Source organism: Triticum aestivum, chromosome 6B, assembly GCF_018294505.1.
Source record: "Triticum aestivum cultivar Chinese Spring chromosome 6B, IWGSC CS RefSeq v2.1, whole genome shotgun sequence".
In the NCBI taxonomy this organism is placed as follows: domain Eukaryota; kingdom Viridiplantae; phylum Streptophyta; class Magnoliopsida; order Poales; family Poaceae; genus Triticum; species Triticum aestivum.
The window spans coordinates 34,059,624-34,071,138 of record NC_057810.1 but is presented as its reverse complement, the minus strand read 5'-3'; positions in this window follow the sequence as shown (position 1 = coordinate 34,071,138).

Genomic DNA, 11,515 nt, shown 5'->3' with positions numbered 1-11,515 from the left:
TTTCCCAATTAACATAATGTACCAGACTTCATTTTTTTGTTCACGTTTTCAAAAAATGTTCGCGCTTCCAAATTTGTTCTCCATTTCAAAATTTGTTCTCAAGATCAAAAAAAATGTCCGTGCTTGAAAAAATGTTCATATTCAAATTTTGGTTCTCGATTTCAAAATTTTGTTTTCTAAATTAAACAAATGTTCGGGATTCTAAAAAGTGTTCATTTTATCAAAACTTTGTTAAAGCTTTTTTGTTTTTCTTCTAACAATTTCAGCAAACCCGAACAATTTTTGAATTTTTAAATTTTTTGAACATATCCAATGTTTAAGGTTTCTAGTTTGCGGTGTTAGATATGCAGTAGATGATCTTTTAAAGTACCCCCGTTACATATGACCGAAGGAGCTTGTTAGCTCGCCTGGTCAGCGAGCACTAGGCCCTAGCCACCAGGCCAGGAACGATTCTATGAATATTTACTTCAGTCCTTTCATTTATTGTCAACATCAGTTCGGTTTTTATTTATCTTATTCCTTTTTTTTCTTTTTTCCTCATCCTTTTTCAAATACTGTGAACTTTTTTCAAAATCAATGAATTCCTTTTCAATTTTGATGAACTATTTTTTAGATCCGGTGAACTTTTTAAAAAAACCGATGAATTTTTTTCAAATTCGCTGAACTTTTTTCAAAATCGATGATTCTTTTATTCAAATTCATTGAACTTTTTCAGATTAGGTGAACTTTGTTCGAAATCGACGAACTATTTTTGAAATCAATGAACTTTTTTCCAAATCCGATGAACCTTTTTTTCAAATCCGATGAACTTTTTTAAAATCTGATGAACTTTTTTCAAAATTGATGAACTTTTTTTCAAATCCAATGAACTTTTTCCGGATTCGGTGAACTTTTTTCGAAATTGATGAACTATTTTTGAAACTAATGAACCTTTTTTCAAATCCAATGAAGGTTTTTCAAATTTAATGAACTTTTTTAATATTGCATGAACTTTTTTCATATTTGATGATTTTTTTAAAATTCCACGAAGTTTTTATAAAAAAACATGAATTGTTCTTCAAAATCCGTGAACATGTTTTAATTCACAAACGTTTTCACCTTTTCATATTATGAAAGTTATGCTTTTGTTTTTGATAATAGTATATGTTACTCGCAAAAGGAAAAGGGTCAATATATTAACTAATTTTTTTTTTAAAAAAAATATGAACTAAATTAAGGTTCAAATAGTGCGACTTGCAGATATTAGACAAAAAAATGAGAGCGACCTAGTTGTTACCGGCTACGACTTCGATGGTCCTGGACGGGGTTCGAAACCTACTTATCCCGAATAAGCAAACAATCTTTTTTTTTCTTTCCTTTTTCTTTTCTTTTGCGTTCTGCAGTGTTTCAGTGGGCCGGCGCGCTACAGGTCCCGTGCGAGCGCCAACTAGTTTAAGGGGCGCTGAGGGGGGACATCCTATATGCCGCTCGCTGCGGCAAAATGCTGATGTTTCGCACAGGGCGCGACTAACCTGGCCGGCCCATTTCTGGTGGCACGTTTGCGGCATGAAAAAAGCAAAAAAGGCAAAAGAGCCTGAACTAGGATTTGATACTGTGACTTCGCAGCAGCTGGAGGATGCTACTAGCCGCTGCAACTGTCAGCTTCCTATGTTAGGATTGCAGCGCCAAACTCAAAGAAGCATACAACAACGACAGGGATCTAGGGATGAGCTACTGCAAGTGAGCAACAACCACCACAATTCCTGGGATTTTGTAGACAAAATGGCAATCTGCCTTATAAAAACATAATTCAAAACAGATTTAAAACTATTTCATATTTCATAGCAAAAAAATTCATATTTCATAGCAAACATTTTCATATTTCATAGCAAAAATAATATAAAACTCAAACCATTTTTGGCAATCTCAAAAAGTTTTCCAAAAAAATGAACAAAATGAAAACCAGATTGTTTTTCGAAATTATGAAGAATTTCTTGGAAATGCAAAACAGTTTCCGAAAAAACAAAACAAAAAGCTGAAAGCCAGAACATTTTTCCAAAATACGAACAAAATTTTCAGGACATGAATATTCTTTGAATTCCCACGAACATTCCTGGAATTTGGCGTCAAATTTGAAAAACAAGAATATTTTAATGATCTGAACAAATTTGGAAAGCGGGAGCATTTCTGGAAATTCCCATTTGTTTTGAATTGTTGATCAAAAGTTTATAAATGTGAACCTTTTTTGAAATTCCCGATTTTTTTTGAATTCGTGAGACAAATTAAAAACATGAGCATTTTTTGAATTTGCGTACACATTTGGAAAGCTGGAACCTTTTTTTGAAATTTCATTGTTTTAAATTGTGAATAATTTTGGAAAGCAGAAACATTTTCCGAGGTCGTAAACAAAAATAAAAAGTGCGTATATTTCTTGAAATAGCGAAACTTTCAAAGCATGGAGATTTTTTGAATTTGTGAAGAAAATTGGAAAGTAGGAACATTTTTTCAAAAACACGAACATTTTATGAATTTGAGAACAAAAATTAAAATACAAAGAAATGTTTTATGAAATTCTCCCAAACATTTTTTCAATATTAGGAAAATTATGAAAACATGATTTTTTTTCTTGAGTTTGTGAACAAATTTTGAAAACTGAAACATTTTTTTATAAAAATGAACAATTTTAGCAAGACGCGAATAGTTTTCCAAAAATTTATTTAATTTCACGAACATTTTTTGAATTTACCAATTAATTTTGGAAACATGAACATTTTAAATTTCTAAACTGCGTTGGAAACAGGAACATTTTCTGAAATCCGTGACCATTTTCTGAATTACTAAACAAAATTAGAAAATGGTAAAAAACTGAAATTGTAATATTTTAATTTTCGAAATTTTTTTGAGAAGAAGTGAACAAATTTTGAAGTACTAATCTTTCCTGGAATCTGTCAAGGAAATTTGAAAAGAGGAACAAAATCTTGAAAATGAACAAACTTTAAGAAATACAAAGATTTTTAATTCCAGATTTTTTTTGAAAAAAGAAATAAATGCAAAAAGGAAAAGTGAAAGAAAATTTAAAAGAAAAGTAAAGAAAACAAAAAAAGAAATAGAAAAAAGTAAATAGGGCAGAACAAAAAAACGAAAAATAGGAAGGAAAAAAAACCCGGTTCAGGAACTTCTAGAAGGTTCCGTAAACCAGAAAAACTAGCTGGGCATCCTCTAGAAGCTTCCTAAAACCAGAACCTGAAAACTGTACGTACGCTTCTAGTTGGGCTAGCCCGAATCGCTCTCTAAGTCGCCTTCCTGTGCGATTCGTCGACTGTTTGACGCAAAATGCATCAAATAGGTTTTTCTTGCTGAGGGCGCCAAACAAGAGCTCCTGATCCAAACACACCAGACATGGAAGTAGCGATCCACGCAGAACCACGAGCCCACGACCGCTAGCCGCATGCGACCTAACTCGTACGCACTGGAAGCGATTGTCTCCAGCGCTAGGGTCGCCGCCTCCATGCACGGCCGCCATCTCCGCCCACCGACCATCGTCGTCCACTTCCCCAGGCAGGACCCTGCTCCTCCCCTGATCTGCCCCCACGCCCAGCTCCGTCGTTGTGTGCGTCGTTCGCTTCCGCGCGCCACCCCTCTTCTTCCCCTGCCCTGCCTAACCTTGATTATTATTTTTGATTCTCTGTTGTTTGCACTTGTACCGTGTTCTACAATTTAACTTACTAACCTTTGTGTATGAACTGCATTGAACTCAATTTAATTGAAAAAAGGTGTGTGTTCTGTACTTAAGTCATATATATGCAAGGTTCATTCAGGTATTGTTGAACTAAATTGATGTATTTGCAAATCATTTCATGTTGCAGAAATAGAAGATGAAGGGCTTTTACCTTGTCCATGTGGTAAGTTTTTGGATTTGTATCAACGATAATTGTTTCACTTGATGTCTATGCATTTTCTTATGAAATTATTTATTTTATAATGTCTTGAAGGTTTTGGTTCTTCTACCATTGATCAAGTTATGGGAGGCACCTATGAAGTAATCAATTGATTTGGTATTTTTTTGGTATTTCCCTATTATTTTTTATAATTCTGTCATCTTCTATGTGTTTTGTTGGAACTTTGAGCATTGAGTTGAATTTGAGATCTATTGAGCAATTGCACTTTACTTTGTATGTTTCTGCATGAGTTATTTTTTAGAAATGGTATAAGGTAATTTTGGGTAGTTATAAGTACCAAAATATTTCCATGTTGTTAGAAAAAAAATTAGACCCGGGGTTTGCTAAATTCCTGGCTCCGCCACTGCTACGGAGGCTCTGGCTAATGAATTTGATATTATGCTTGAAGTTGCACGCGCAGTTACAAGGCATAAAGGCAATTATTTCTACGTTTACAGAGCAGCTTTATCCCATGATTCTCAACCCACCCCAGTAACGAGTAGCAGCGACCTCAGCAGCTTCAGAGATCAAAGCCATATCCGCCTCCAGGGAGCTCCTCCTATCGATCGCCCACGTAGGCAAGATGGGTTGGAATGCCGATGGTAGGGGTCAGGGAAGTAGATGAGTGCGCCAAGGACCAGACATAGGTCATAGGTGAGTCGACGATTCATGGCAGCTCAAATAGAGATGGTGGGTGGGCGTGTACAATGTGTTTTTCTACCACGGTATGTGAGCCAAGAGAATACGGTCGTGGAATGGTGGGAAAAATGAGTGAGGATTAGATAGATCATAGGGAACTTCTTGACGCCTCTCATGCTCAGGATAGGGTAATTGATACGGAAAAACACACAAGGAGGAGATGTAACAAGTTGTTTGGAAGAGGAGGGGAGTTGTATGTGAGCACATTACTTAGCTCGCGGCATGAGAAGAGGAAGTATATACATCTAAGGATATGTATCATCTCTCCATAGGGAGGGAGGTGGCCAAATGAATTTGTCATAAATAAATCATAAATTAAGAGATATTGGATAATGTCCAATGGTGGTACATCAGCACAAAACATGTTAGGACTTTAAATGCCCAAGATTTTAATGTTCATGGCAAAATATGTTAAATGTCCAAATAATAATCATGAATAATATAAATGAATATGCTACCAGGTGAAGTAGATCCTATACTCCACTTGCTCTTCCTTTCTCATTTGGGATCTGTAATGTTAAACCTATTATAGTGGTGGCTATATCTTAGAACTTAGTTGGGCGCTTGAGAGAACTTCTGCTCTTGATGAGGTTGGCTGTGTTGTGTTACATCCGTAGTTCCGTTTCAGCTTTTTCTATAGCTGTTGTGCATAGAACTGATTGTACTGTTGTTTGACTGCTTCATTCACTAGTAGAAAACAGGGCTTTCGTCCTAGCCGGAAAGGATCAATAGTCACGGTCGTGCTACGAACCGGGACTAATGTGAGCATTAGTCCCAATTCGAGCGGCTAGGACACCGGACGGGGCTCGGCTAGCTTTACCAACCGGGACTAAAGGGGCTGCGGCAAGATACGGCCGGTGCGAACCCCTTTAGTCCCGGTTTGTGTCTCCAACCGGGACTAAAGGACTAAAGGGGTTTTGACAGTTTCTTTTGTCTTTTTCCATTTGTTTTCTATTTTTAGTTTCTGTTTTTCTTATATATTTTAAGATATTTGATGTTTTTGAGTGATTCTTTTTGCCTTAGATTCAAAATTTTGTCTAGTTTATGTTTTTGCCATTAGTTTTCAAATTTGAATGGTTTAAATTTGAATTTGTTCACATTTGGTTCAACCCTAGATTGTGAATAACTCGAGTTTAAAAATCTTTTTTAATGAAATTCTTTTTGCTCCTAGTCACATGTTAGATTGTTGTCACAGTAAGATTTATTTGGTTATTTTCAGAACAATTTAAATTAGGATTTTAATGAAAATAGTAATGTTTTGCTTATATAGTTGTTTTTGTCATTTAATTGTTGTTTTTAATTATTATTAGTTAGTTCTTTCTGTAGATATTAACATGTTGTAGTATGCTTCAGTTAGACAACAGTAGAATTTTTTTTATAATTAATTAATATTAATTTTTCAATTGTTTTGTATTAATAGTTGTTTAGCCTTTAATTATAGTTGATAGAATTTGTTTTGCTATATTAAAAATCAATTCTTTTTGCTAATATAATTAACTTTAGTTTCTGTTGTTTGACAATAATTCAGTTTTTGTAATCATTTAATATTGCTTTATTGCTATGTTAGTTTTAATTTCTTATGATTATAACTAGATTGTTATGATAGTTTTTAATTAGTTCTTTTTTCTAGTTAACAATTTAGTGAAATAAAATGTTTGATTAATAATGTTGGATTCCTCACATTTTTCTGATAATAATGGATATATTATTTGTCGAATTTCGATTAACAGATTTGAAGATATTAACTATGCCATATTAAATGAATAAATGACAAAAAATGAATAAAATAATTTTATTACTTATTTTATTTTAATTAAAATTTAATATTATCATTACTTATTTTATTTTAATAGTTGTTTGGAATTCAGAAAATTAAATCATGTGACATCAACACCTAAGGGTTAATATGATTGATAGCTTAGTATTGTCAAGAAAACAACAAGTGCAGACTTGGAAGCTAGGGGAAATAGAACTGGAAAGTTAAACGTGCTTTGGCTGGAGTATTAAGAGGATGGGTGATCGGCCGGGAAGTTAGACAATTTGAAATGACTGCTCCACGCTGGAGTAGTGAGAGGGAGGGGGGGCTGATTAGAGATTAAATTATCAAATAATTCAAAACTTTGAAAATCGGAAAAAAAATTCAAAAAAAGTTGATTTTTTTTCAAAAAAATTACTTTAGTCCCGCTTGGTGTTACCAACCAGGACTAAAGGCTTCACGCCGGAGTAGTGAGGAGGGGTGATTAGAGATTAAATTGTCAAATAACTCAAAATTTTGAAAATCAAGAAAAAAAATAAAAAACTCGAAAAAATTCAAAAAAAGCCGATTTTTTTTCTTCGAAAAAATTCCTTTAGTCCCGGTTGGTGTTACCCACCTTTAGTCCCAATTGGTAACACCAACCGGGCAACCAGACTAAAGGTCCTCCAGCCCCGCTCTAGACAGCGGCCACGTGGAGCCCCTTTAGTCCCGGCTCGTAACACAACCGGGACTAAAAGTGGTGGCTTTAGTCCCGATTACTTGCTCCCGGTTGCGAAACCGGGACTAAAGGCCCTTATGAACCGGGATTAAAGGCCCGTTTTCTACTAGTGATTCTATAAAAATGGGGCAGGGGGAAACCCCTTCCGTTCAAAAAAAATATAAATGAATGCTAGCACATACTTATAAGGATATGGTGAAGTTAATATATTTTTAGAACCATTTTGCGGTATTGTTTCATCATAACTAATTAAGTACTACTGCAATTCCTTCCATTGGTAAGTAGACGCACATAGCCGGGATGTTTCCTTGTTTAAAATGTGTTTTGAACGTATTTTGAGATTTCAAAAAATTCCAACCAAAAATTTGGCGCGTACATCTCGATATTATACATGCTCACAAAGTCGTTTCGCGTAAAACCGACAAATGATGTGTCGTGCGTGAAAAGACAAACTCTGATGTTAAAAAATGTTTTTCACAATATATCTTTTCAGTACTGTATTGGTACATACTGGCGTTGCCAGTTTTCTACCATGACAACTCCCCAAGAAATAACTAGCATAAGAGTTTAGCATCTTGTTTTGGTAGATAATGCCCAATATGGAGTTCTGAAGAGCCACGGGGCACTCAGTTTCCTCAAGGTTTGTGGTCTAGTACCTTTTCCCCCTTCATCTCGGTAGCTACTGTTCCCAAAATAATTCAAAAGAAGCAAGTGCAATAGGTACATGGCCTGTGTAGATTAAGGGGAAAAAAGACAATCAGCAGCTCCTCATCCCAGTAACGAGTAGCAGCGACCTCAGCAGCTACAGAAATCGAAGCCATATCTGCCTCTAGGGAGCTCCTCCTGCCGATCATCCACATAGGCAAGTAGATTTGGAATGTCGATGGTAGGGGTCAGGGAAGTAGATGAGTGCGCCAAGGACCAGACACCGATTACAGAAGAGTCGAAGACTCATGGCAACTCAGATATAGATGGCCGCTGGGTGTGTACAACGTGGTCGTATACCGCGGCATGTGAGCCTTGAGCATCTGGTCGTGGAATGGTGGGAAAAATGAGTGGGGATGAGATTGATCATAGGGAACTTCCTGACGCCTCCCATGCTCAGGATAGAGTAACTAAATAACTAGTAGGCCAAAAACACAAGGAGGAGATGTAACATGTTGTTTGGACGAGGAGGGAGTTGTATTTGAGCACATTACTTAGCTCATGGCACAAGAAGATGAAGTATATATGGCATCTAAGGAGTTAAAGATATGTACCATCTATCTCTAGGGAGGGAGAGGCAGGTGGCCAAATGAATCTGTCATAAAGAAAGTTATATTGGATAATGTCCAATGGCGGTACATCAAAAACCATCGTACAAATTGAATGCCCAAGATTTTAATGTGGATAGAAAAATATGTTAAATTTCCAAATAATAATCGTGAGTAATATAAATGAATGCTAGCACATACTTAAACCATCTTAGGAATTCAATGCACATTTTAATGTTGAAGTCATTTTGCATAATTGTTTCGTCATAACGAATTAAGTACTCCACTGCCTTCCATGCATAAGTAGCCGTGCATAACTGGATGTTTCCTCGACGGCAAATTTTAGCATATGCTCCCTCTTACCACCCCTTTTCACATGAGAGGTAAGGGTTCATAATAGATCTGAGCCTTTCATTTGATTATGTAGTGATCAGATTCACTCTTACCTTCTTACCTCTCGTGTGAAAAGAGGGGGTAAGAGGGAACATGTTAAAAGTACTCTCGACAGGATGCTAGCACCAGTACTGTATTGTTACCATCGCAACTCCCCAAGCCATAACTAGCATAACAGTTTGGAGACTGAAAAAAACATGCTAACAAGACGTTGCCTTGGGAGAAGGTTGAGAAATCAAGACGTTGAGTTTTCAGTGCAAATTGTAACTTCCGTATCAATCCTTTTTTAGGTGAATAAGACACGAAGACTGCATCCCATTTTATGGAACATGTGCAACAAAAAACAGTTCATTCTTAGCCTCATGTTCTTCACTGTCTTACACATCCGTCGTCAGATTGTTCGATGCATTGCAGTTAATATATCAACTTATCACATGTAATAATAGTGTTTATGTTTGAGCAGAAAACTCAAGGTGGGTTCGCTCGGTGGAATGGTCTGGCCAGAAAAACTTTGCGGAATCTCCAGAGACCAGAGGCACCGTTTTTGTTAGACAAAGCCCAAGCTGGAGTTTTGAAGAGCCATGGGGCACTAACCACTAAGTTTCCTCAAGGTTTCTGTACAAGTAGCGACGATGTTTTACGCCGCAATGTGATCGGCACTGACCCAAAAAGGGATTGTAGCTTCCTGTTTCCCTTCCATGTAACCTCGCTGTTTTCCCCAGTGTTTCAGCTGGATATGCATAGCCCTAATAACAAGAACTTTGGCCCCGAAATATAACTGCACGATGTCCGCTTGATGATGAAGAAGAAGGATGGAACACACCATGGAGGGCGGTGTTTCAGAGCCTTCCCTCATGCTTTAATCGTGTCCATATGTGTGTCCCCCTTTTGATCTGGCCATAGAAACACTTTCGGGTTTTATTTCATCTTTGAAAGGACCACAACATTTGTGATTCTCTTGGGTAATTTGCTGCCTGATCTGCACGACTACTGAACTAAGACTCACAGGCAGAAGCTCATCATCCCCTTCTTCCAGGCAATGGTGAATCGATGTTCAGAACTTCAGATGCACCATGGGAAGCAAAGTGGTTCTCACATTTGCCACGGGTTGGCACAATGTTATCCAAGCGAGATCAGAGAAGTCGGTGCTTGGATGCAGATGAATAAGATAAAAGAATGGTCTGAAGATAGATGAAAAAATACGCAGCAAAAAAAAGGTGGGTTCGCTCGGTGGAATGGTCTGGCCAGAAAAACTTTGCGGAATCTCCAGAGACCAGAGGCACCGTTTTTGTTAGACAAAGCCCAAGCTGGAGTTTTGAAGAGCCATGGGGCACTAACCACTAAGTTTCCTCAAGGTTTCTGTACAAGTACCGACGATGTTTTACGCCGCAATGTGATCGGCACTGACCCAAAAAGGGATTGTAGCTTCCTGTTTCCCTTCCATGTAACCTCGCTGTTTTCCCCAGTGTTTCAGCTGGATATGTATAGCCCTAATAACAAGAACTTTGGCCCCGAAATATAACTGCACGATGTCCGCTTGATGATGAAGAAGAAGGATGGAACACACCATGGAGGGCGGTGTTTCAGAGCCTTCCCTCATGCTTTAATCGTGTCCATATGTGTGTCCCCCTTTTGATCTGGCCATAGAAACACTTTCGGGTTTTATTTCATCTTTGAAAGGACCACAACATTTGTGATTCTCTTGGGTAATTTGCTGCCTGATCTGCACGACTACTGAACTAAGACTCACAGGCAGAAGCTCATCATCCCCTTCTTCCAGGCAATGGTGAATCGATGTTCAGAACTTCAGATGCACCATGGGAAGCAAAGTGGTTCTCACATTTGCCACGGGTTGGCACAATGTTATCCAAGCGAGATCAGAGAAGTCGGTGCTTGGATGCAGATGAATAAGATAAAAGAATGGTCTGAAGATAGATGAAAAAATACGCAGCAAAAAAAAGGTGGGTTCGCTCGGTGGAATGGTTTGGCCAGAAAAACTTTGCGGAATCTCCAGAGACCAGAGGCACCGTTCTTGTTAGACAAAGCCCAAGCTGGAGTTTTGAAGAGCCATGGGGCACTAACCACTAAGTTTCCTCAAGGTTTCTGTACAAGTAGCGACGATGTTTTACGCCGCAATGTGATCGGCACTGACCCAAAAAGGGATTGTAGCTTCCTGTTTCCCTTCCATGTAACCTCGCTGTTTTCCCCAGTGTTTCAGCTGGATATGTATAGCCCTAATAACAAGAACTTTGGCCCCGAAATATAACTGCACGATGTCCGCTTGATGATGAAGAAGAAGGATGGAACACACCATGGAGGGCGGTGTTTCAGAGCCTTCCCTCATGCTTTAATCGTGTCCATATGTGTGTCCCCCTTTTGATCTGGCCATAGAAACACTTTCGGGTTTTATTTCATCTTTGAAAGGACCACAACATTTGTGATTCTCTTGGGTAATTTGCTGCCTGATCTGCACGACTACTGAACTAAGACTCACAGGCAGAAGCTCATCATCCCCTTCTTCCAGGCAATGGTGAATCGATGTTCAGAACTTCAGATGCACCATGGGAAGCAAAGTGGTTCTCACATTTGCCACGGGTTGGCACAATGTTATCCAAGCGAGATCAGAGAAGTCGGTGCTTGGATGCAGATGAATAAGATAAAAGAATGGTCTGGAGATAGATGAAAAAATACGCAGCAAAAAAAGGTGGGTTCGCTCGGTGGAATGGTCTGGCCAGAAAAACTTTGCGGAATCTCCAGAGACCAGAGGCACCGTTTTTGT